At 38.7% G+C, this 27027-nt stretch overlaps 1 long non-coding RNA gene across 1 annotated transcript in view; it reads right to left on the minus strand.

Moving 5' to 3' along the window:
* Positions 1-27027, minus strand: part of LOC129045363 (uncharacterized) — a 400949-nt gene that overhangs the window by 367116 nt on the left and 6806 nt on the right. The window contains exon 3 of the long non-coding RNA XR_008504989.2: positions 3832-3975. This is a non-coding gene — a long non-coding RNA (uncharacterized LOC129045363). The remainder of the gene's footprint in view (positions 1-3831; positions 3976-27027) is intronic.

Consider the following 27027-nt stretch of genomic DNA (forward strand, 5'->3'; position numbering starts at 1 on the left):
TCCCTTCTAACTAAATGCTAGAGCGTTTGGGAAACTCATTAACTCTTTTAGGCTGCTAGGATACAATGAAATCTGTATGAGTATAGTTGTCATCGAATGAACCGAAGCAGCCCCAAGCAGTTAACACATGGTGTGTGAATCCAAAGTTCCGTATCTGTTCTGTGTAGAAGAGTTTCACAGGGCAGTATGGCATTCTGTGATGAAGTTGGGGTGTCCTGCCTTGAACACTAGCTGCAGCACTTATTAGCTGTTGACTCTCCAAACCCCAATTTTCTCACCTTGCATGATTGTTATAAAGACTAGAAAGAATATATAGAAAACAGTTTCCTGTCATAAAAGGGAACTTCAAGAAATGGTAGATATTACTAATATGGATATTCATGAATGTCTATTGATTCAGTTTGACAATCTCTGACAAGAGGGGTTTTTTTTTTAAGTATAAATGAATATATTTCTGAGAAGAAATCAGTAGATTATGGAGTTTGTTAGGATTTGGATGTTCAATCCTTCACAATCCCTCTTTAAGACTGCCAATCAAAGGCAGTCATCGCTATCCAAGGAAATAACAACCAAGTGGAAACTGGGTCCTGCTTTATCAATTGTTGGGAGAGAGCCCAATAATACACAATTCCAGAAACTACACTGGGTATTTAGGACATAAAAATGGCTAGTGATGTAATTAAGAACTAAAGAAAGAGGAAGGAGTAGGAACAAAAGGACTTTTAACTTCTTTCCTGATTTGGGAGGAAGTAGATAGTAAAGGGCCTAACAATGGGAAAATAGCTACGGAAAAAAGTCATGAAAAATGAAGTGCCACTCAAATGGTTTGGGAGAGTATCCTCCTAAAAAGTTGAAATTGGGACCTCTGGAGAAGAGTCAGGTATCATTATAAGCTTCAGAGTTTGGGAGACCAGAAAATTTCTTGCCCCCCTTCAGTGATCTGAGTAACCCCAGACACTATTCCAAGAAGGAATCTCAGTTTCCATATGTACTCCATAGATTCACTTTTAGGAGTGATAAATGGGAGGGAATGACCTTCTGCTAGTTTCTAAAGCTCTGTTGGTAGGGCTTAAGCACTGAGCTTTCCTCTTGGGTGGATTTTTCCCAGATGTGCTTGTGGGAACTCAGCCAATAATATGTGACTCCCCATCCCTTAATCTATTATCACTCCTTGGCCCAAGGATAAAAGTGACTAAGAAAGGTTACAAATTAGAAGTCCCACACTGAAGTCCATGGAACATTGAAATCCCATGAAGAACCAACCATGAAATTATAAGTTCAAAAAAACCAAAGGTATCAAATAATTGAAACTAGATCCCAGAATCTTGAAAGATCACATCTGGAAATGTCACTCATATTGATGCAGACCGTGGTACCATAATGAAGCAAATCAGGTGTGATATGGAATGCAACATGAAAATTTTGAAAGTACATTTGCTTTCCAAATGTCAGTGTAAACATCCAGGATATTGTTGAGTACCTCTTCTAATCCATACTTAGGTTAGGTCCAACCCACTAGACTTCACAAACTACTCCAAACTCAGCCAATCCAGAAGAAACTCCAGGAGAATGGGCTTTTGCCTTTTCCTACTATAGTTTCTTTCAGGCAGTGATGCCAATTAGAAGAACAGATAAGGCAGTATGTATATTCAGTAAATGACTAGTTTCCTACTAAAACTGGAGAAGCAGGAGAAACAATAGATCTCCAGTATCTCAGAATTTCCCAATCACGTAGATTTGGGTTTATATATTTCTATAAAACCACCTCATCACTTCCTCCTTTACCCTCTTTTGACTGGATCCAGATTCCTTCCTTGTACTTCCTTTAGGGAAGTCATGCAGGGTCACCCACCTTGAACATAACTAGGCCAGTTCTTCCAATTACTTCTTTATATTATCATTTTTAACATAGGAGTGGCTTAGAGTCCCATTTAGTTATGCACATACATAGGCCTTCCTTGGTGGGAAGAATTAGTAACCTGAAAGCCAATTTTTTTTGGTCCACATACTCTCCTTCTCTGGTCGAAACTTTATAAGAGCTAGATAATCCTTCCATTATATCTTGAGATTTCAATTGGTATTAAGCTATTTATCACTGTCTTGTATTTTTGTTTTAGATTCTTGGCAAAGATCCCTTTTCTTAAATTATATTCGTATTCTTGTACACTTTTATCTAACATATTATGAGACTGGCTTTTACATTTGATTTTACCCCCTGTCACATGGGACTCTCCCATGTCTTTGTTCTACTAACATTGAGCCCGGGGTATGCCAGACACTGTCCATATTGAGCCAGTTAGAAAAACCAAAGAAGGCGCCTGGGTGGCTCAGTTGGTTAAGCGACTGCCTTCAGCTCAGGTCATGATCCTGGAGTCCCGGGATCGAGTCCCACATCGGGCTCCCTGCTCGGCAGGGAGTCTGCTTCTCCCTCTCCCACTCCCCGTTTGTGTTCCCTCTCTCGCTGTGTCTTTCTTTGTCAAATAAATAAATAAAATTTAAAAAAAAAAAAAAAAAAAAAAAACAAAGAAGTTTAAAATCAGAGACAAGCTTCTAGGAAAGATTCAAAAAGGTTGAAATAGGACACACTGACAAAGCATTGCTGAGTAAGACCCTGAATGAGATGTCTACTGCTTCACATACTTGAATTAGGCTTTAAGTAACCCATGACTGTCTTTGCTTCCAACCAACGCAACTGTATAGCAAGAAACCCTAAATAAACTCATTTTTTCTTGCCTTTCTGGACCAAGAGATCATCATCCAAATAATGCTATACATACCAAAAACAAATATAATAGCCATAAAATTCACAGCCAAGAAAAAAGAAATTCACATTAGTGAGAAACAAACCATCTGAAGAAAGATATAAAGAAGACACCTTTTAAGATGCTTAATATTGCTGCTGGCCCATGAAAAATATCACATACAGAAGAAGCACATAGAAGAAAATAAAAGGAGCTTCTAAGGCTCCAAATGCTTAGCCAAGATCAGTAAGATAAATAAGACAGCTGTGGAATTTTAACCCTTCAACAGTTCAGCTAAATATCTTGTGTTAGAAAGTCAAAGATTCTGGAATAGAAAACCTCAGGCCTCTAGGCCATGTGTTTGTTTCCACCTAAGAGCAAGTTAGTATCAGTTCCCTGTGAAAACTTTTATTCTAAACTGTCTATCTTTCTCATAGTTCTTTGAGAAGATCATCACTACCCCTTCTTTTCAAGCATATTTTTCCAAAAATAAAATGTTTCTGAATGTATCCTTGGTTAAACATACTGCTTTCTAAAAGAGATCCTTTCCAGTCAAGACCATCACCGTACCCTATTAGTCGACAGCTTCTCTTTATCTTTCTAGGACTAAAGTAGACTTTAGTATTTATCATTGCAAAGCCTAGAGTGAACAAAATAAACATGAGAAAAATGAAAAGCATAGACTACATTAGTTCCTAAGATACTTCCTAGGATGCTCACCACCAAAACAACCCTTACCCTTCATCCCACAATGTCACTCCACACAAATCTATCCCCACAATCCCTTATTCTTGAGCCAGTTTTCTCCACCAAACCTATGCTTATCATACCCAAGTGGTTATTTGATCCCTCCATCATTAATTATATATAAAAAACGGTGCAAATATCCATTCTATGTAGGCCCATAATTTGAAAAAAATAAACAAGTTTCTGCAGACGAAGCCAAGCATTACTGTTGAGTAGAACATGGTTTTCTGTGGGTTAAAAGGTCACTAGAAAACTCTAGACCTATCAAACTCTATATTACAGATCTTTCATGATTATTACAGATCTTTCATGATTATTCAACATACATGATAGCAAGGCTTACCAAGGTCCTTCAAGATTCAACCCATCTTCCATGCTTCCTTGTTTGAGTTCTATCTTTTCAAGCAGAGTCATGCCCCACCAATAGAGGATCATGCAAGACAAAGCAGGAGTTCAATTCCAGGGTAATCCAAGAGCATCGCTTTTCCTAGGCAAGATTAGGGACCAATACCAGAAGATGAGTCTTGGGTCCTATGTAATAAATTCATTCTTCTCCCTACACCCCTGAACTTGATCAGGCTTTAAGTTTTTCATGGACAAATTACAGCAACCCATACCCTTTATTCCTCTTTTCCTTTGTCTAGAAAAAAAGGAATTACTAAAACAGAAAAGTCCCAACAGAGGATTAGTTAAGCTCACCCCAAGAAAACACTTTTTAAAACAATAAAAGAAAGATTATCCCTGTCCTGAAATTAAACTGATATTGTATAAACCTGCCTAACTGTTTAGGGTTTGAGAAATTTCCCTCATCTCCTGGGCCTGTCTCTTCCTTGATGCCTGGCTAATGCCCACAGTTAAAGTCATTATTCTTGCCTATGCTCAGCTGCTTCACCTAAACCTCTGCACTAAACCTTACCTGGGATTCCTGAGTGCAAATCTACTTTCTCCACTCCACCAGGCTGCCGCAGACATTGAGTTCTGCATCCTCTAACCATGGATTTGCCTGTAACCTCTACTCATTTTGCACCTGTAAATGTCCACTCCAACCATCTTCTCAAACTCTGAGATGCCCAGTTTGACCTCACCTCTGAGGTTCTAACTTCTGATTTATTCCAAAAGCTCTCCTCAGTCACTCAACCTTCAGCCCTGCCTTCTTCTGGCCCTGTCTCCTGACCTAACATTGTAGACGGCTTCCCACCAAGTCCATGTGCTAGCTTAGGAAACATCATGGAAGTCTTCAGCCAACCCTTCAACTTAAGAAAAAAATGAGGAGAGGCCTGGAAAGAGCTTTCATCCATTCCCACATCAAGCAGAAAAAAAATGAGATCTCAGCAGATCATTTCAAATAAGAATTACGGTTAAAATTATTTGAGGAGAGAACCTATGTTTTTTGGCAAACAGATCTATCAGTTTGTAAAGTTGGGTGTCTTCTTTTTTTAATGATTCAAAGGTTCCCCAGCCTCATTTGTATGCACGTGTTAAGAGTCAGGTTTTAATTATTGCTGCATAATAAAGTGACACTTTCACATGAAAAAAATGTTCCTTCTTTTAGAGAATGGCATTACATAACCATCACAGATTTCTCCCTCACAGATACTTTAAGGCGGTTTTTCAATCTTGCTACATTCTTCCACACTTTTCTTCATTCCGATCCTAACATCAAAAGTGAAATTCCTAAATGTGTCATACTTAGGCCTTCACATCAAGTTTTAGTACACCCCTACACAACATCTCTAACTCATTTCTGCCTCAGGGTTCACTGCTGGTCATTTACTGTGTGAACAGTGAAACATGCAGTGTTTTTGCAAATGGCACAATATTCCAGGAGAAGACACAATGCCTGGGCCCCTCATTCCATCTACCTCTGGTTTGTGTCAGGCTGACACTCTGTAGGTCAGTTCACTCATCCTTAATACATTGTTTAAATATACAGTAAAAGCAATATTCATTGAGTGGTATAAATATCAGACCCCCAAATTACAACAGTTTTATTTAAATACTTCCATCTTCTAGAGAACTCATGGAGAATTCAATGTTTCCACAACTTGAGACTTAAACAGGCCCAAAGAAATGCTCTGAGGTGGATGATATAAAAGCAAAACACAGCAAGCAATATAGGGTTGTTGGGTGTTTTTTTTCTGAATCTCTTCTTCAAGCGTCATTGCTTTGCAACTTTTGAGAAGAGCGCTAGTGAACATATGGATCATTCTAAGGGGTAAAGATCTGTCCTGTAAAATACTTTTATAAAAGCCTTTCTCCATCCCCACTGAGGGACTTGGGATGATAAAAAGAACAGAGACTGCTGTCAGCAACACCGGACTCTACTCAGCATTAAGGCGACAAGACTAAGCATTAAATCTCTCTATGTAGAATGAAACTAGTGAGACTGTTCATCTGCTATAGTCACTTTACACACAAATGAGTCAGTATAACACATGACCGGAAAGCCACCTGTATCGTTCATCACCCGTCTTACTGCTGATGAGGATTCCCTCCCTCAGGGAAGTCAGACTGATTTCCCTACAGTCTGACTTCGCTGGTATTTAAACAGTATTAAGTTTACATTGGGTCTAGAGAATGCTCTGAAAAGGGGGGGAAAATCTTCATTTTTTTCCCGAAAATAATTGCTAAATAAACGTGTGACTTAGCTCTGAAATTAGAGAGTAATGTAAGACTCTTCTTTTTAATGTATCAAAAATCACCCCTCAAATCCAGAAAGAATAAAATATATTCTTACACCATGAGAGTTCCTAAAGCCAATATCTGTACTTCTGTTTCAAAAACTGTTATAACATTTATGAATATGCATAAGAAAAGAGTAGAATTCATTTGGACAGAATATAAGAAAAATCAATCAAATTGTCTATCCTGGTATTTCATATATACTATCTATACTGCCCCCTCTCTTATGATGTATTCTAAAATGAATATAAATAAACAAGCTTGGATGGATGAAGCAAGTCACATGAAAATAATTTTTCTTTTCAGAGGAATGCATGGCATATCGTAACAAATAGTTTCAGTCGATGAAGAGCTTCCTGACATGAAAGATAGCAACAGATAGTCAATAACATAAGGTAACACTGAGTCATAAACCAAAACTTCAGCTAAAAGCTTCAAAGACCCAAAGAATTACTAGTGAATAACATTTAAATCCATTGATATGAGAAGAATTTTAAGTATTTTTCAAATGCAGATGTCTTTAGAATAATGAATTCAGGGAAGACTTGACTTTTATTGAGAACTTTTTCAAAAGAAAATCCATCTCCTGATGTTGGTTCAATAGCAAAACTTCCTGAAATTCAATTGTTGTCAAGTGGGGCCCCCTTCCTCTGCTTTTTGTAATTGTGGGCAATCACTAGACACAACGTTTTCCTGAAGTGTGAGCCAAGCCCCAGATGCCTGCCCAGATTCTATCCTTTCCAATTTACTTTGACATCCTCAGTTCCTTTCATAGGAAATGAACATTAACCTCTTGAGCATCTTGCCTCCTCAGTGATGTCCCGTCCGAAAGACCATTGTCAGAAACCAGCCAGTTTTTACCTGACCCAGACACATAATTGAAATGCAATTCTACAGGTGTCTGGCAGATGACCTAAGAGAGAACCCTCTGCAATTTCCATTTTCCTTCTACAACCCTAATCTCTGGCGTGTAAATCATTTTTCTCCCTTTCCTCTTCTTGAATTTAAGTGAATGTTAAAATAGTTAATAAAGAGACCACGTTGTAATTTTTGCCATTTCCTGAAATCTGCCAAATTGGTGTACTGTTTTCATCATTTTGCAACCCATTCCACATTCGGGCAAGTGACAGCTCCCAGTTTGACATGATGAGCTGTGGCATCATTCATGGAAGGATGAAGAACTTGTCCAACAGTCAGTTGCCTGAGCGATGTAATACCTACTAAGGTATGATCAAGGTCTCGACCTGTAGGGCTTCAGGAAAGGCAGAAAAGGGAAAAAAAAATACATTTTTGTTCCTTATACACAAGTTACCTCTGATACAATTTCCTTATGAACTTGCTGGCAATTCTAGAAGCAAATGGACTATTTGTTCCTCCACGGGAATTTTCAAAGCCACAGGATAATGGTTTCAAAGAAAGGAAGGGGGAATGATGAAATAAACAACAATGCTATTACCCTTTCAAGGAGAAAAACTACCAGCATATTTCAACTGGGTGGTCCAATTATTACAAATGAATATTTGTTTTTTATTTGTTTGTTGGTAGTGTGACTTATTCCAGAAAGGATTTAAAGCAGCTTCAAAAGAAACTTATAATAGAGCCAGATAAAATAACTTTAAAACACATATGGGGAAAAAAAATCAAAGAAAAACTAAGGGGATGGAAAATGAGAGGGAGAAAGGAAGTCAGTAAATAAGATTCATGTTATGTCCTTTGTCTTGCTAGGGCCGTATCACAGATGATTCCTATTATTGTTAACTATAAATTACGAAATCCACAGGTAACAAAAGCACTGCTCATAGAATGAGGCCATAGGTTTGGAGGGCTCTGACAGTGAGTCTTCCAATGAAGACTATAGAAGTCTCTGTCAGGCGGCCTTCAGTGCCAAAAACAGGTGGACTTTGTTCACACTGGAGCAAACACTTTCACATGCTCTGACCAAGAAGCTCTGTTGCCGTTTTCGTCCCCAAGTTCCTAAATATTCAAGCTAACCTGAAAGAGTGGCTTGATGGGGAGTTTACATTTATCTGTTAGGGACCATGGCATGGAAATTTCCCCCACGTTGAAGTATTCAGGATTTGTCTCCTGAAAGCTGATATCCTAGTATTTCATGACATTGACAGATGAGCAGTGACACCATCAAATGACACTTGTAATCTGGACCCAGCTCTCTGTTGGCTGGAGAGCAGTTTCTTGCACATCTATGGAAGAAAAATCACTGGAATAAGGGGGGAGGGGGTGGAGAAAGGAGGGAATTACATCCTTTGCCAAAAGAACAGTCAATATTCCTCCACAGTGTGGATGATTTATTACTCTGCACTGTGAGGTTAGCACCTAGGATTCACTATTTGTGGAAGTACTCTCTTCAAGAATCCTATGCATGGGGGCACCTGGGTGGCTCAGTCGGTTATGCGGTTAAGCGTTTGCCTCCAGCTCAGGTCATGATCCCAGGGTCCTGGGATCGGGCTCCCTACTCAGCGGGGAGCCTGTTCTCCCTCTGCCCGTCCCCCCTGCTCGTGCTCGCTCACGCTCTCTCTCTTTTTCGAATAAATAAAATCTTTAAAAAAAGAAAAAAGAATCCTATGCATGACATGTTCTGACATGGCAGGGTGATTTCCAAAATCATGAATGGCTTTCACTTTTCCCCTGAGTGGCAAAGACTTGAGAACTGCACAGGCCCTTCCCTGATGGCTGCTTTCTCAATGACGAAACAGGACATTAGGAAACTGGACCTAGAGAGAAGTTCAACTGCTTTAAAATTCCACTTGACATCTTTTATGCTACTTTATCTTGGACCTTTCTATACTGGTCAAAACACTGGCAACCTTTTGGGCTACAGTTTTCGTCCTAAGGCATAGGTGGATTTTATTGGCCTTTGTCTTGGCACCAGTGTGGTGCATGCTCCAGGGAACATCAATGTGCTGAGTGGTGTCATTGGAAACATCATGCTTCATTTCACAGTGTGGAACTGAGATTTCCAAAACTTCCTCAAGATTGGTTCCAGCCCAAACCAAGATGTCACAGAAGATGGCCAAATTCTCCTTGCTATGAATAAAACACTCTTTTTATTGGGAGGGTCAGAACTACTGAAGCACGCCTGCAGAACCTCTCACTTCATTTCCAGAGGCCTGCTTGGTGCATCAAGAACCAGATTAACGACCTGCCTATGTGTCCTTCACTGTTACTGAGAGTCAGTCACCTGTCCATGTATCCGTGGCAGCAGACATAACCTACATCATCCTAACCACAGTGAATCCTAACACCAATAATCACAGCCACAGTTCTTATTTCCAAAAGACCTGCTGATGTGCCTGACACCATACTAGATGGTTTATTATGTTATTTCATTTCAACCTATTTCCCCACAATAGGTTTATGAAATTGGTTTTATAAACCCACATTTCACAAAAGGGGGAAACCAAAAGTGAGGGAAGTGAAGTAATTTGTCCAAGATCACACAATGAGCAAGTGCCTAGGTTTCAGAAGTGTGAGTTGTTGAAAATCTTTCACCCCCTTGAAGAAATACACCATATGAATTATAAATTATTTGAAACCTCTGAAAAATTTTTTCTTAGCCTACTTATAGACCAACCATGAAATTATTAAGAAATAAAATCAGCGAAGCATAGAAGGCCAAATGGAGAGCACCAGATCTCCAGTCCAGACAAGCTGAATAGGCTGGTACCATGTTTATGAGTCTGTTGCAAGTTGCTATTTGATAGGCTACACAAATTAAATAATGGCCAACAAAGTGTCAATAAGCTTCATGTCTTCCCAGGAAGGTGGGGCTCAAGGGGCACAGTCCCAGTCATTTTTTCACTCCTAATTCACCCAGATATTAAAACTAGTTCAAGATCCGTGAAAACATCCTATTTGTTTCAAGGGATCCAGCAAAACTCTATCCAACTGAGGGCTTAGCAAAATGCCTACAACTAATCCATGGCCTGTGGGTTCACTGGGAGCTAGTTTGGGAGGTCAAAGCTTACACACAAGGGAAAACAAAACATGTACAAATGTAGCTGAATCTTTCCTCCCAAAGCATGCTGGAAAACTCATGTAAATATACAAATATGCTGAGCTGTATTGTGAAAGGAGCCATTTGTTTTACTAAAACAAGTTGGTATGGTGCAAGATTTTTCTTGGCAAATAAACAGAACACAATGGAAAAATTTGTAAACAATGGGGTTTTCTGGCAATTTTTTAAAAACTGAATGAACAGCCTTTCTAAAAGGTAAAAAAAAAACTCTTCCTTTTCCTCAATCTCCCATGAGATACTACTCACATATAATCATTTTAAAAGTCAAAGCAGATGAAGAAATACAGCTCAGTGATCAGCAAAGCTTGTTAAAAGGACCATTTGGTTACTAGTGAACTAACCTGTCAAATGTTCAACTTGGGGAGCTATGTAGGTCAAGCCATACTAGCCAGAATGAGAAGTCTCTCCATGATGGTCACACACTAGAGTTCAGGAGGTGAAGAAATCACTCCTCTTCCCAGAATGCCTCTGAAGTGTAGTCATCGTCACAGTGACGGAGGTTCAAATAAAGGAATTGTTTTAATTACCAAATGTTACTACAGAGACCAAATGTTCTTGCTTAAACACAGGTTTCATTACAAAATTATTGGTTGATGGTCAAAAATATAGAGGAGAAAAGTTCCCCAAGGTAAGGTATATGATGTTGGCTTAGAAAACTGTACCTAGTATGGTCACACCTCTCTCTCGAGCAGATTGCAGACAAGTGGATGAAGTCTGTCTTTAGCAACCTGTACATCTTTTTTTCTACTTGGCCATTCAAGATGGTTGAACACACACGCATGCCTGCGTATGCACCATTGTGAAGTCATTGACTTATTTCATTCTTTAACGTGCTCAAAAGTACATTTACATCACGCATATACTAAAGATGCAAAGGACTGTGAATTCAATCTTTTCTTAGATCAATTTATGCCCAAAAAACTTTTTAAATGAGAATTTTATACACTTTACCATGCATAATTGTATAAAATTCCACATAAAAAATTTACATTTGGTTTTGCTATCCAATTCCAATTCCTCCTCCCTGAGGAACTGGTAATAACCCTTAATTACTGTGACAGAGGGTCTCATGCAGGTACAATTCGAGATCCTCTACTCTGTATCCCACAGCAGGCTTATTCCATCTGGTTTGTACTCGGTTGTATCCTTACTTCAGGGTTTCTGCCATTAAAGTTTATAGATGTTGCTTAAGTACTTAAAGCCTATCTGCTCTTGGCCAAGTAACTACTGTTAACAATCTGTTAACAACCTGCATGTATATTTTTATAATCCTCTGCATGCTCATATATTCATAAACACATGTATAAAAATATATGTATATATATACATAATTTGATATATATATATATATATATACTAATATAGGTGTTGGGAATTCTCTTTGTTTTTCAAGAATGAGGCTACATACATACATATTGCTTTGTTTTGTTTTTTTCTCACTTAAGAGTATATCATGGAAGGGACACCTGGGAGGCTCAGTTGGTTAAGCATCTGCCTTCGGTTCAGGTCATGATCTCAGGGTCCTGGGATCGAGCCCCATGTTGGGCTCTCTGCTGGGTGAGGAGTCTGCTTCTCCCTCTCCCTCTGTGCCCTCTCTCTCTCTCACTCTCACTCTTGCACTCTCGCTCTCTCTCAAATAAATAAAGAAAATCTTAAAAAAAAAAGTGTATCATGGAAATCCCTCCAAATATCAATTTAATTCATTCCTTTTAATGGTTGCTTAATAGGTCATAGTAAATGTTTGCCAGAATTTAATCAACCATTTCTCTGTTGATGAGAATTCATTTTATTTTCTGGGGTTTTTTTTTCCCACTTAAAACAGTACTATCCAATTAAAAGGAAAGTACAATGGAGATATATAAAAACTTAATCCCTCCAAATATTAATTTAGCTCATTCCTTTTAAAGGTTGCTTAATAGTTTGTAGTAAGTGTTTGCCAGAGTTTAATCAACCATTTCTCTGTTGATGGGGATTTGTTTCATGTTCTGTCTTTGCCCAGTTAAAACAGTACTATGCAATTGGAAGGAAAGTACATGGAGATATATATAAAAGCTTAATCTATAGAGCTAAGAGTACACAAAGCTTACTCCAAATAGAACACCAGTGAGGGATCATGCATACATGCTTTCTATTCCCTTTTCCCTCTCCTGATCCCTTATCACCACCTATAACCATGCAGTGGTCCCCAGCTGGTCTCTGTGCTTCCACTCCTGCCCTTTACAGTCCACTTTTCACATAGCAGCCAATGAATTGTGAAAATAGTAAGTCATTTTATTTCATTCCCTTGTTCAGAACCTTCCATCAACTTCTATTCATACAAAGAACAAAGTCCATGGCCAGCCACGTTCTACATAATCTGGTCCTTGGCCACCTTTCCAATCTCATTAACTGACACTCTCCATACACTCACCCCACTAACCAAATTCTCTTTCTTGTTGTTCCTCACTGCACCAAGAAGCCTCCAACTACTGACCTTTGCCCCTAGCATTCTTAACCAACTGAGCCACCCAGGCGCCCTTGCCCCTAGCATTCTTAATTCCTGAACCCTTCTCCAGAAGTTCTTGGTTTCCTCCTATACTCTAATCAAGCCTCTGCTTAAACATCCTCTCTGTAGAGAAACCTTCCCTAATTATCATACTTAAAATAGCCACCTACCTTGCTATACTTATCTTCAAATCCCTGATCACTACCTGACATTACATAATTATATATTTTCCTCTGTTAGAATGTAAGCTTCATGCCTCATCCTCCACAATATCCCCAGACCCTGGAAGAGTGCATAGCACATAATAAGTGCTAAATAATATTTGTTGAATAAATGAATGAACAAATAAAGGAAAAGGGTTAAGTAGGGAACGCTATGAGATAGATACAATCCATGTAGACTTCGTGTCTTTTAGGAGTCATAGCAGGAGACATTTTGCCTCAACTGGCTCTAGCATGCACTTCCTCTTATATGAGTACTTTATGTTACTAAATCCTCCCCACAAGCATAGACAGAATTTTCTATGAAAGTAAACAGTTGTGTAATGGCCCTAAGGATTCATTATGCCATCTGTACTCCTGCACACAGTTGCCTGAGTTTCATTTAATTTCACTCTTTGTGGTCTCCTGAGCATGAACTGCAGGGCTATTAGTGGAGACCAAGGACTAGAGAGAAAAATATCCCTCTGCGTGAAGGGTGTTTTGTTTCTCTTTTGGGAGTTGCATGAAAAGGAAGCATGGAAAATGGATGCTGAGTTGTATTGTTTCTCATTTTCCTTTGAGTCCAATATAATTCAAAAGACAGACACTCCCATTACCTCTATTTCCAAGTATTCATAGTTTGCATATGGATTTGAGCTTCAGTAAAAAGTGCTAGTTAACTAGTACGGAACAAGTATTCTACGAAATGGGAAGTGGTTGAAGATTCCATTAAGCAGGGTATCAGTAGACAGGGTTAACTCTATTTTTAAAGGAACAGCCTATCTGCTGACTTGTCTTGATTTTACGGTGGTTTCTGCTCCCCAGGCTTTCCTTCAGAGGCAGCAAATTGAGCTGTCTCCACTGCAAGCTTTGCAGAATCCAATTTCTTACTAGTGGGCAGACTCAGAAAACATCTCAGTGGATGGAAAGAGGTAGGTTCACCAGATGGTGGGAAGACTTGAGATTCATCTGAGAAAAATCAGCCTGTAAATCCCTCCACCATTACTACGGCAAGCATACTAGACTGTGCCTTTCCTAGCGTCGGCTCTCTCCCTTCATTCCGACCCCTACCTGAAGACATCTTTTATTATGTTGGTTTTGACTTAATTTCATCTGAACCAAGATGCCGAGAAAGACAGTAAAGTGGAGTACATAAACTTTTTCAAAAATTTATCAAAGAGTTATGGAGCTTACTATTTGTTAGACATTGCTCTAAGCATTTAAAAAGTTATGTAATCTTTGTGTCAACCCTATTAAGTCAAAACTATGATTAATTGGCTTATTGATTTGTCCAAGTCACATAGCCAGAGACCTGGCTCCTAAGCAGACTCAGGATTTGACCCTAGCAGCATCACTCGAAGGTCCATGCTTAAAATCATAACTATGCTGCCCTACACATCACTTCTTCAAACAACGTGGGGAGAGCAAACTCGTATTTGCAATTTTTTCTTTTTAATTAAAAAAGCTATTTGTAGAAACTGTCAATTAAAAAATAAAATAGCAGCAAAAAGCAACCATTATTTTCTATTTTAAAGCATATCTACTGCTTTTGCAAAACCAACTTAGGGAGGAAGCTTTGTGTTTGCAGGAAAAAAAAATGGGTAAAATATTAATGCTTAATGTCCTGGATTCAGGTTACACCACAACTATTTGCCAGTGATAATTTCACTTGTGTTGATAATTTTAAAACCAGAAATGGTTCACAGGAACACCCATTTATAAACCTTGTAATCTGTGGTTAATTCCTACAGGATTACATTTACCCCAGTTTCACGAACAATATTAGGCTAGGTTTGTGCTCTTTATATACGTTTGATTGTATGTAATTAAGAATATATGGTCTCAGTTTTCCTATTATATCTCATATTGCGTTGGTGGTATAGTGGTTAGCATAGCTGCCTTCCTATTATATCTCATATTATTTTCTAGCAATTTTTCAGAATGTTCTGTACTGTGGAGAATTTGTCTCATGCAATGTAATATGAGACAAGAATTGAAAAAGAGATTATGTGCTTTGAGAGAGGAAAATGTTAAGGAGAAACTGTTTATAAAATATGTAAACTAACCAAGAGGAGTTGAAGAATAGCATCCCACTGGCTTGCATTTTACAGTTCCTCTCATCCCTCAATCCAAAATCTCAAACAAAATCTGTTCTCTTTATTCCAAAAGGGAAAATTTGGTTACAGATTAATTGGAGGAGAGTCTAGGGTGTTGTGGCGAGTTTGCAATAGAGTAAGGATGCAGATTTTCCACTAATTAAAAAAAAATCAATAAGAAACATTTCTTGCCTTATCGAAATGGTAATAATCCAAGGCATACTTTTATTTTATCTTATTTTACTTTCTTCTCTTTTTTAAAGGTTGGGAGATATTTATTTTCATTAAACAAGTTCATACATAACAAAGAAACAAAGTAGGTCCCAGACTCTGGACCAGGTAGCAGGACAGGGATAGGAAGCTGTTGGGCGGAAAGGTGGAGGAGGTTACTCATCACCTAAGACAGTCACAGCAAAGATGGGCTGCAGGAGACAGCTGCCTCCTGCCCTTGGAAATGGCATGCCTGGGCAGCAGGGGGAGGCACAGTGCTGTGATGAGGCTGCCGGAGAGGGCAAAGATTGAGGATGCTGGGCTGTACCGTTTCTATGAACAGTGACATGGAAACCACAAATGGAGAAGATAAGTCTAGAAGAGGCAAGTGGGCACTCTCCCTCCCTCTGGGGACCAATTATGAAAATGGTTAAATTTGATTCTTAAAAACAACTCCACATATATATATACAATGGAATATTATGCAGCCATCAAAAGGAATGAGATCTTGCCATTTGCAACGACGTGGATGGAACTGGAGGGTATTATGTTGAGTGAAATAAGTCAAACAGAGAAAGACATGTATCATATGATCTCACTGATATGAGGAATTCTTAATCGCAGGAAACAAACTGAGTGTTGTTGGAGTGGGGGTGGGGTGGGAGGGATGGGGTGACTGGGTGATAGACACTGGGGAGGGTATGTGCTCTGGTAAGCGCTGTGAATTGTGCAAGACTGTTGAATCTCAGATCTGTACCTCTGAAACAAATAATGCAATATATGTTAAGAAAAGAAGAAGAAGAAGGTAGCGGGAGGGGAAGAATGAAGCGGGGGAAATCGGAGGGGTAGATGAACCATGAGAGACGATGGACTCTGAAAAACAAACTGAGGGTTCTAGAGGGGAGGGGGGTGGGAGGATGGGTTGGCCTGGTGGTGGGTATTGAGGAGGGCACATTCTGCATGGAGCACTGGGTGTTATGCACAAACAATGAATCATGGAACACTTCATCTAAAACTAATGATGTAATGTATGGGGATTAACATAAGAATAAAATAAATAAATAAATAAATAAATAAATAAATAAATAAATAAATAAATAAATAAATAAATAACAACTCCACAGGCTTTAGCCTATGGCTTTGTACATGGGCTGTATCTCACCTGGGATGCTCTGTGGCAGGTGAGGGCTCAAGAGACCCATGGAGCAGCCTGACCTCAGCCCAGGGCAGGTGTGAGAGCTACCCTACAACCCAGCAATTGCACTGTTTATCCAAAGGATACAAACCTAATGCTTCGAAGGGGCACCTGCACCCCAATATTTATAGTAGCAATGTCCACAATACCCAAAATATAATAATATTATTATTTATATTATTATTACATTATAATAATTATTAAATATTATTAATATAATATTAAAATACTATTATAAATAATAGTATTTATATACAAATATTATTATCATATTTAGATCCCTAATTCACTTGGTGTGAGAGTTGGATTCACACTTTGATATATTTGACTACATTCTCTACAAATTTAAAAATAACAATTTTTTAGAAGGCAAAGACTCCATAAGCAAAGTAAAAACACACATGACAAACTAAGAGTATTTGCACTTTGTATCACAAAGCGTTAATAATATCCTCAATATGAAAAGATTATATCTACCAAAATAGATTAGATTTTGCTGTAGTAACAAACAACCTGAAAAATCTCAGCGGCATCAAACATTATTTCTCACTCACACTGCATGTCCATTATTGGTCAGCGGGAAGCTCTATAATCATATTGCCTCGGAGACCCAAACTGATGGAGGCGCCATCTCCACCTACGCTTTCCCAATTGCAGAGGCAAGAGAAGGGCATGTCCAACCATAGGCTGGTTCTTTAAAGCATCTACTGAGAATGGACTTCAGTCCCTGCTCTACAGACCAAAACAAGTCTCATGGGAATAAGTTCAATAGGTGGGAGTATCAATCGTTGTGAACAATGACAACAAACCCCACAGAGCATTTCTAACAATGAGGAAGAAACAAGAAATAAAATTTCATATGAGAAATAATCAATAGATATACTTACAGTAGAGTTTTTCAACCTTGGCATTACTGACATTTTCAGGCAGATAATCCTTTGTCGTGAGAGGATGCCTTGTAAACTATAAGATCTGTCTGTGAGAAACCAATAGCATTGCCCTCCAGTTGTGACAACAAAAAATGTGTCTGGATATTGCCAAATGTCCCCAGGGAGCAAAATCACCTGCAGTTGAGAACCAATGCTTTGTACAAAATGAAATGCAAATGATCCTGTTTAAGTGGATATCTGCTCAGTCTCACCTATAATAAGAGAAATGTAAATCAAAACTGCAATGTACCATTTACCACTCACAACATGGGTTAAAATTTAAAAGTTGGTCAATGTAATCCCTTCTCAAGGCTATGGGAAAAGTCCAAAATATATTAAAAGGGAAAAACAAGATCCAGAATAGTTTTTAGAGTATGGTACCCTTTATCCAGAATACACAAATGTATATTTGTATTTATTTATATTTTTGAAAAGAAATAAAACAAATTAAAAACTAAAAAAAAAAAAGGTCACTTGTTGGTGAGAGGAACAAACGGGGAAGGGAGCAGGGATGGAAGCCAGATTTACCTGAATATACCTTGTTTTGGGGATTTGATTTTGGACATGTAAATGTTTCTCATAACCAAGAACAGAAATATTTTTTGAAAAGCAATCTCCAAATTAAAAAGAAACCTAAAAATAAGAAATCAATCAATAAAAGCCTAACCAAATATGAAATTAATGGCATAACCACAGATAGAAGGATTGTTTCAATTATCTTAAAATGTAGTATTTGTATTATACATCAATAGAGGAATATATCCGAAGGACACAAAGAAAAAAATCTTAAACTACATTTAAATGTCTTATTGTTAGTAGTGATAATATCATTATTATTTTAAAACTGTTATATATAACTCCAATATTACATTTATTTGGATAAAGTAAATAAGTAATATATTAATGTGATTAGAAATCAAGCTTCAGTAGAAGAGAAAAGAGATGTACCTGTAAAATCAAAGTGCTTGGGGTACCTGGGTGGCTCAGTTGATTAAGTGTCTGACTCTCGATTTCAGCTCAGGTCTTGATTTCAGGGTCATGAGTTCAAGCCCCACACTGGGCTCCATGCTAGGCATGGAGCCTACTTTAAAAATAATAATAATAATAATAATAATAATAATAATATAAAAGTGATTAAATAAAAACCCTATAATCTTACATTTGAATATGAAATACAATGAATTCATAATTTACTTTCTCTTTCTAAAAAATAAATATTTATTAAGTACCTCTGAAAGGGCCTGGGAAAAATGACAAGTCAATAGTAATGAGCACACCTAACACCCAGATCTCTAAACATCACTTTCTAGGTTGGGCAAGTAATAGACAAGATGAGCCTGGGAACTTGTCATGCCAGAGGTCAAGAAAGCTGTCAGATAACACTGGGGACATGCCATAAGGACATAGAAATGAACTCAAATGAGCCCACTGGCTGAAGAGGCCTCTCACAAAGCACAGAAATTTTTAGCATCAAAAAAAAAAAGAAAGAACAAGTTGGCCAAGATGTGGAGAAAAAGGAACCCTCGTACACTGTTGATGGGAATGCAAACTGGTACAGCCACTGTGAAAAACAATATGGTGATTCCTCAAAAAATTAAAAATAGAATTACCATATAATTCAGTAATTCTATCACTGGCTATTTACCAAAAAAATACAAAAACAGTAATTCAAAAAGATATATGCACCCCTGTGTTAATTATTGCAGCATTATTTACAATAGCCAAATTATAGAAGCAACCCAAGTATCCATCAATAGATGACTGTATAAGAAGATGTGGTAGGGCGCCTGGGTGGCTCAGTTGGTTGGGCGACTGCCTTCGGCGCAGGTCATGATCCTGGAGTCCCTGGATCGAGTCCCGCATCGGGCTCCCTGCTCGGCAGGGAGACTGCTTCTCCCTCTGACCCTCCCCCCTCTCATGTGCTCTCTCTCATTCTCTCTCTCTCAAATAAATAAATAAAATCTTAAAAAAAAAAAAAAAGAAGATGTAGTAAAAAAGGGGCACCTGGGTGGCTCAGTCGTTAAGCGTCTGCCTTCGGCTCAGGTCATGATCCTGGGGTCCTGGGATCAAGCCCCGCATCGGGCCCCCTGCTCCGCGGGAAGCCTGCCTCTCCCTCTCCCACTCCCCCTGCTTGTGTTCCTGCTCTCGCTGTGTCTCTCTCTGTCAAATAAATAAAATCTTTAAAAAAAAAAAAAGAAGATATGGTAAATATATACAATGGAATATTACTCAGCCATAAAAAAGAATGAAATCTTGTCATTTGCCACAACATGGATGGGGCTAAAGAGCATAATGGTAAGTGAAATAAGTCTGTCAGAGAAAGACAAATACATAGGATTTCACTAATATGTGGAATTTAAGAAACAAAAAAAAGGAAAAAGGAGATAAACAAAAAAACAGACTCAAATATAGAGAACGAACTGATGGTTCCAGAGGGGAGGTGGGTGAAATAGGTGATGCAGATGAAGAGTACACTTATCATGATGAGCACTGAGTAATGTATAGAATTGTTGAATCACCTGAAACTAATTGTACATCTGAAACGAACATAACACTGTACATTAATTATACTGGAATTAAAAAAAAAAAACAACACATACATCAAATATATAAAAATCCATGAGTTTATCAATACTAAAAGAAAACTACAACAATCACCTCTTCAGTCACCATTGAACTTCTGGGGCACCAACTCACTATTCTGAAATAATAAACCAATAATATAGGGAAATAATTAACTACTTATCCAAACTCTGAGGGCAACCAACTTGATGAGGGCAAGAATACCAACTCTCTTGTAAAAAGAGTGACAGAACTACACAATCATCATTGATGGCTGCTAAGACCATTAGGTAAATGTTGCTGGGAACCTTTAAGCTGGGACTCAGGCTGAAAATACCTGAACACACTCACCAGTGTTAGCATCATTAAGAGTAAGACAACTTGACATCATGTGCCTCCTCGTGTGATGCAATAGGTACACAGCACCTCCTATGAAGTAGTCTCAATTTTTTTAATTTGAATATTATTGTCTCCCAATTTAACATGCAATTTACAGAAAGTATGTGGGACAATGGAACGGACTAAAGGATGCCATGAAGACACAGTCAGCCAAATCCAGAGTGAGGGACATTCAATAGCATCAGGACTTGGTGTCTTCAACAAATTAATGGCATCAGTGGAAAAGGGTGTGGCGGGGAAGAGAACCTGTTACAGATTGAAGAAAATTTAACAGACATTTCAAGTAATTGTAAATTAGGCCTTATTTAAATTTTGTTTCCAATAAGCCAGCTATAAAAGATATTTTTGAGAAAACTGGGAAATTTTTCAATGATTTTAGGTGTTAGATTATATTAAGGAATTGATGTTATTTTTATTAGGTATGACAATAGTATTGTGATGATATTTTTAAGCCCTTATCTGTTAGCAATACATACTGAAGTATTTATAGATCAAATGATGTAAAGTTTGGAATTTGCTCCCAGGCCTTGGTGGGAAAGGGAAACAAGTCAAGGCATGGGGGCAGAGATAAAATAAAACTGGCAAATTGTTGACAATTGTTGAAGCTGAGTGATGTACATATTGGAGTTCAGTACTAATTATCTTTGCTTTTATGGATGTTTGAAAATTTCCTGAATACAAAGATTTTTTTAAAACTCTTGGTCAAGAGGCTCCCGGGTGGCTCAATCAGTTAAAGGCTGACTCTTGGTTTTGGTTCAGGTCATGATCTCGGGATTGTGGGATGGAGTCCTACATGGGGCTCCACGCTCGGCGCAAAGTCTGCTTATCCCTCTCCTTCTGCTCCTTCCCCCATTCACGTGCATTCTTTCTGTCTTCTTTTTCTCTCTAATAAATAAAATCTTAAAAAAAAAAACAACTCATGGTCAAGTTCAGGTGTGACATTGTCAATCATCAACAGCTCTACCCAGAACCTGTCTACCTGACCTTCCCTGATATGTCTAAGAAGTATATATCTCCTGTACTTGACACACTCAGATGATGCTCTGTTTCATCTTCCATCCTTCTTACTGAGTATCCCAATTCTACATTGCCTCCAGGCCGAGGAAATAAAGGATTGAATACAGCCCTAAAAATTAATAGGCAATGTGTGTCAGCTGGTTCCACAAGCGAGTGACATCATAAAAGCATTTGACTGAGGGCCAGCCTGGGTTAAGGTAATATTGAGTTAACTTGTATCAGACTGAGAAGTGTGTTCGTCAGGACCCTTAATGCGGATGTTCCAGAACAATGACAATATTTAGATATCAAAGCTGAATGAAAAATGAGACATTCCCAAGATTCATAAACTGGATTTACAAACCTTCTCTGGCACCACTGCTTTCTCTATGGGCCACATCACAGAAGGATCTGATTAGAAATAGAATACACAGAGTATGTGACGATTTTGTAATCCTCCGATGCTTCGGGGCTAGCAGGCTGGATGTGCAAACAACAACACTATCAGATGATCCCCAAACAACATCTTAAATCCCTTTATGAAATACTTGGTACTACTGAGAAAAGAAAATTATGACACAAAGATCAGCTGGAAAGGTGCTTTTATGCCATTTTAATTGATAAAAACTAACCTCCTGAAAAATGCTTCTGAGTCATAGAACACACATAGATCCTGGAGTCAGGCCAACATGCATTCAAATCCTGCTTTCATCCCTGCCCCAGGTGTCCATCCCATGGACAGGCTGTTTAACCGTTTAGGCCTCATTTCCTTCATTTGTCAAGTGGATATGAAAATGCCTTTTTAACAAAGCTATTGTAAGGATTAAAGAAAACTTTACACACACACACACAGACAAGTGTTTAGTAAAACACATAATGAGGACTAAATAAGTAATAGCTATTACAGTTATATGAGCTAGATTGATGAAATGTTCTAACCATTTTTTTATTTTTTTTTTTAAAGATTTTTATTTATTTACTTGACAGAGAGAGAGAGACAGTGAGAGAGGGAACACAAGCAGGGGGAGTGGGAGAGGGAGAAGCAGGCTTCCTGCAGAGCAGGGAGCCTGATGCGGGGCTCAATCCAGGACCCTGGGATCAAGACCTGAGCCGAAGGCAAACGCTTAACGACGGAGTCACCCAGGCGCCCTTGTTCTAACCATTTTAGAAGGGAGGCTCTAAAATGACTTTGCTACCACACTAGGAAAAGGGAATTCAATAAACTATTTTAAAGACTATTTCAGATGCATAACAAGACATGAACACTTGATGGATCATTTATCAATGCTGAATACATGCCTCCTCTGATGTGGTAGAAACAGATCTCAAACTCAACTTACAAAAGCCAAAATTGCATTACTGAAAATGCCTGGGGTGAAAAGAACAGTTGGTCAGTGGAAATTTCAGTTCTCGGTTTCCTAGTATCACTCATGAAATTTCCATTGGTCCATTTGCCACATCACTTTGATTGCTTCTCAGTTCCTGCCCAGCCTCTGTGCTGTTCCCATGGCTATGCCCACCTTGTGTGCTCATCCATTATCTCGCCCCTAAAATTTCTTTGTGTCATGTAAATATTTGATTGCCCATTTTTTATAATAAAACTTCATAAATTTATTAGTGAGGTCATCTCTAATGCACGATCATTTGAGTAGGCATATTGCTTTGCAAACCTACCATTTAAGGAACAAGCTCCTTGGGTAATTATGCCTTCAGTTAGTTGCTTCTTCTTAGGCACTCACCAAACACTTTGTATACGTTTGTAGTAATAATAACAATAATAGCTAATATTTATTGAGTACTCATCATGTGCTAATAACACCACTAAGTTTCTAAAATAGCATTAAATAGCATAATCCTAGTAACACCTCTGTAAAGAAGATACTATTATGCCCATTGTATAACATGGGAACTGAGAAAAGTTCAATTACTTTCTGGAGTTCACATAGCTACTACATAGAAGAACTGAAATAAGCGCTCAGTAAGTCAGATCTAGAATCCTCCCTATGATTCCTATCACCTATTAGCATTTAGGATTCTGTCTCATAGTTACTCTAAAGACTCTTAATTTTATTTTTCGAATAAAAAAATACAAGCCCCAAACCAGTAAAGATCATGTCTCATTCATCTGTGTGTCCCCAGTGCTTTAACGTAGACCCTGGCACATATATAGACAACCTTTGATGAATGAGTAAATCAACTGATTTCACACAAGACTAAAATTTTAATCATATGGTATTTGTCTTTCTCTGACTGGTTTATATATAATGTAATATTACTCAGCCATAAAAAAAAGAACAAAATCTCGTCATTTGCAACAATATAGATAGAGCTAGGGAGCGTTATGTTTTATTTTGTTTTTTTAGCCAAATCTGAAAATGTTAATATTTGCCAAAAGACTAACATGTTAATTTTAAAGAGCATTCTAATCTACTAATTTAATACAAAACTCCTAGCTGGCTCAGTCAGAAGAGCATGCAACTCTTGATCTCGGGGTCCTCAGTTTGAGCCCCACATTGGGTATAGAGATTACTTAAATAAATAAAACTTTAAAAATTTTTTTTAAAAAACCTGATAGCTTTACATGAGCAACATTTAGTAACCTAGTATTTTTTAGGTTCTTCAAAGTCAACTCCCTTGCCCGTCTCACAGATCTCTATTCTACCAAAATCCAACTCTCCGCCTACTCTGTGTCTAGCCTGAGTAACCCAATGTGGCTAGAGACAAGCAAACCACCATACAATAGGTCTCACTTAGCACTTATTTCCAGTTACCTACAAAGATCCCCTGATACTGCCTGGAAAGTCTCATTTCTGTAGTCCTTTCACAGTTCTACTGTCCTAGAAATCTATTTCACACCTCTCTGAACTACAAACACTTCTTCGCCCTCCTCTCTCTCACTTCTGGGCCTTAGTTCCAACTTCACGGAGAATATAGAAGCTATCAGAAAATAGAAGCCATCAGTACCTTCCACATGTTCTCCTCCATCCCCCACTTCTACTACTCTATCTCCCCTGCCTTCCTGCCTGTTGGAAACGGTGAACTGCCCATGGTCCCATCGGGGACCAACTCCTCCACTTGAACATGGCTCCCATCTGCTCTCATTTAAATCAAGGTCATGGCTTCTACAGTTCTCCTACTCTCTTCTGAATCACCAGTTTTACTGTCTACTGGGTCAGCAGCATTTTTTTCTTCCTGAGACGTTTTCTTCCGTTGGCTTATGAGACATCACTCCCTCTTGGTTCTTTTCCTACTTTAGGGACTATTCTTATTTGGTGATTTTTTTCTTATCTTTCAAAACTTTAAATGTTGGAGTACTAAGCCCTCTTCTGTTCTCTATCTGTACTCATTCCTAGGTGAGCTCAAGTCTATAAATTCCATATATACCTTCATGACCCCCAACCCCATTCTCTCCCCTGAACTCTTGTCTCTTATACATAATATTTCCACTTGGATGATTAAAAGCATCTCAAATTTAATATGCCAAAACCTGAAATCTTGATTTCTAATCCTTAAACCTACTCCTCTCCAAGTAATCCCCATTCTGATGAATTGCAACTCCATCTCTCTTCTGGTTCAGGACAGAAACCTTGGAGTGATCCTAGATTCTTTGCACCCCATAACCACTCATTCCATCAACAAATCCTGTTGGCACTATCTCAACAATAAATATAGAATATGATGACTACTCACCTCCACTGCTCACATACTAAATAGAACAACTGACATATTACCTAGAGATTATTATCTTCCCAACCTGGCATCCCTGCTTCAACCCTTGCTCAACTTTAGTCTGTTCTCAACAGAATAGCAGAGTGATCTTTTTTAAAATGTAAGTCATCCCTTCCTCTTTCCTTTCCTGTTCTTTTCATTCCTTACCTCTCCTTGCCTAAAAACTGGGTTCTAAGATCATTAGAAGAAGCAGAGCAAGGTAAGCATCCCCCTGATTAGGGGAGTGGTGGTGGCCCAGAGTGGGGGCATCATAGCCCTGAGTGGAGTAAGTAGAGCGTCCCCAAAGGATGGTTCCCTGTCATAGGGAGTCAGAGCCTTGAGGGAGGGAAAAGTAGGGTGAGGAGGGCATCCATAGAGAATAGTGGCCCAGGATATGAGGTCACAGCTCAAGCATAGTACAAAGAGGACCAGCATGAAAGAAGAGTCCAGCAAGGGATATCAGAGCCCAAACGGGATAATAAGGACATCTGTGCAATAGGATGGTCTGATGTGGGGTGTCCAACAGAGGGGTATCCTGTGAAAGATAAAGGAGCCCACATGGGTGTGGAGAACCAACAGGTATGAGGCATTAGGCTCAAGAGCCCAAACAAGGGGAAGAGAACCTTCATAAGGGAGTATGGCCAAGGAGTATCAGAATCCAAGTGAGGTAAGAAGGATATCCATACTATTATTACTGTCTGGACACTGGAGTGTGTCTATACAGGTAAGGGACCAGGTTGCAGAAGTCAAGACCTAAGAAAGATGAAGAGGATGTCCACGTATGGGGGCAGCCCAGCAAGGGGAAATAAGAATCTGAGCAGAAGAAGTTCCCATGCAGAGAGACAGCTGGATGTGGGTGTCAAAGCCCAAGCAGAACAAGGATCTATGTAAGAGGGGCAGGTGGGCATGACATATTGGAGCTCCAGGGTAGTACCAAGAGCATCCACCAGGGAGGGTGCACAAGCAGCATTAGGAATCTGGGTACCAACAGGGGCGTTGGTCAAATAAGTAAATATATTTAGGGTAAATGTTCTCACTTTTGAGTCATAAATACGGAAAGAGAAAAATAGAATCAGATTGGAATTAATAAATTTTGGTGTGAACTCATAATTTTCAATATATACAGATAGAGAAATAAATGTAATTATAAATAGATACATGTGTGGTGGTGTGCCTGTGTGTGTGTGGGTGTGTGTGTGTATGTAGCTGGATTTTTAAAAATTAAATTAAACAATAAACTATTTACAAAGAACAGGTCAAAAACATAAGGGCATAGAAAAGTTGAAAGTAAAGTTATCAAAAAAGGTATAGGGGCACCTGGGTGGCTCAGTCGTTAAGCGTCTGCCTTCGGCTCAGGTCATGATCCCAGGGTCCTGGGATCGAGCCCTGCATCTGGCTCCCTGCTCCTCGGGAAGCCTGCTTCTCCCTCTCCCACTCCCCCTGCTTGTGTTCCCTCTCTCGCTGTGTCTCTCTCTGTCAAATAAATAAATAAAATCTTAAAAAAAAAAAAAAAAGGTATACCGTGCAAAGCTAAACTAAAGAGGAAATCAAGAGCCAAATTTCGAAAAACTTTATATGATGCACTAAGGACTCCAGATCTAACCACCACTATGTGTTGGGTAGTGAGAGATACAATCTGGTTCACAAGAAAGACAGGTTTGTGGGTGAGAAATTCAGTACCAGTAGCAACTGGGTCACCCAAAGAGTGCTAAAACTGAGGTAACTGTAATACTTTTGAAAGGAGTAGAGCTCATCCAACTGTGACGTTAGGGTGTATTTTTTGTCTGAGGGAGGCCAGTGGAACTATTCATGCAATCTAGCGCAAGGTGACATTTGCTTGGTAAATTTACCACACCCGGAATCTATTTGTTTCTCAGAAACACTATTCCAACAGTATCCCAGAGTTTATCAAACTCAGGAAAAATTACTCTGATAAAGCTCACAGAAGCCTGGTTTATAAAACCAACATGCTAATTCATTAACATTTAATGAGAAAAAAAACAAAAATACTTATGGGTCAGGCCGACCAGCCTATTGTCTC

This window comes from Mirounga angustirostris, unplaced genomic scaffold (genome assembly GCF_029215605.1).
Source record: "Mirounga angustirostris isolate CCGP_5_RB_7025 unplaced genomic scaffold, mMirAng1.0.hap1 SCAF_7, whole genome shotgun sequence".
NCBI lineage: Eukaryota > Metazoa > Chordata > Mammalia > Carnivora > Phocidae > Mirounga > Mirounga angustirostris.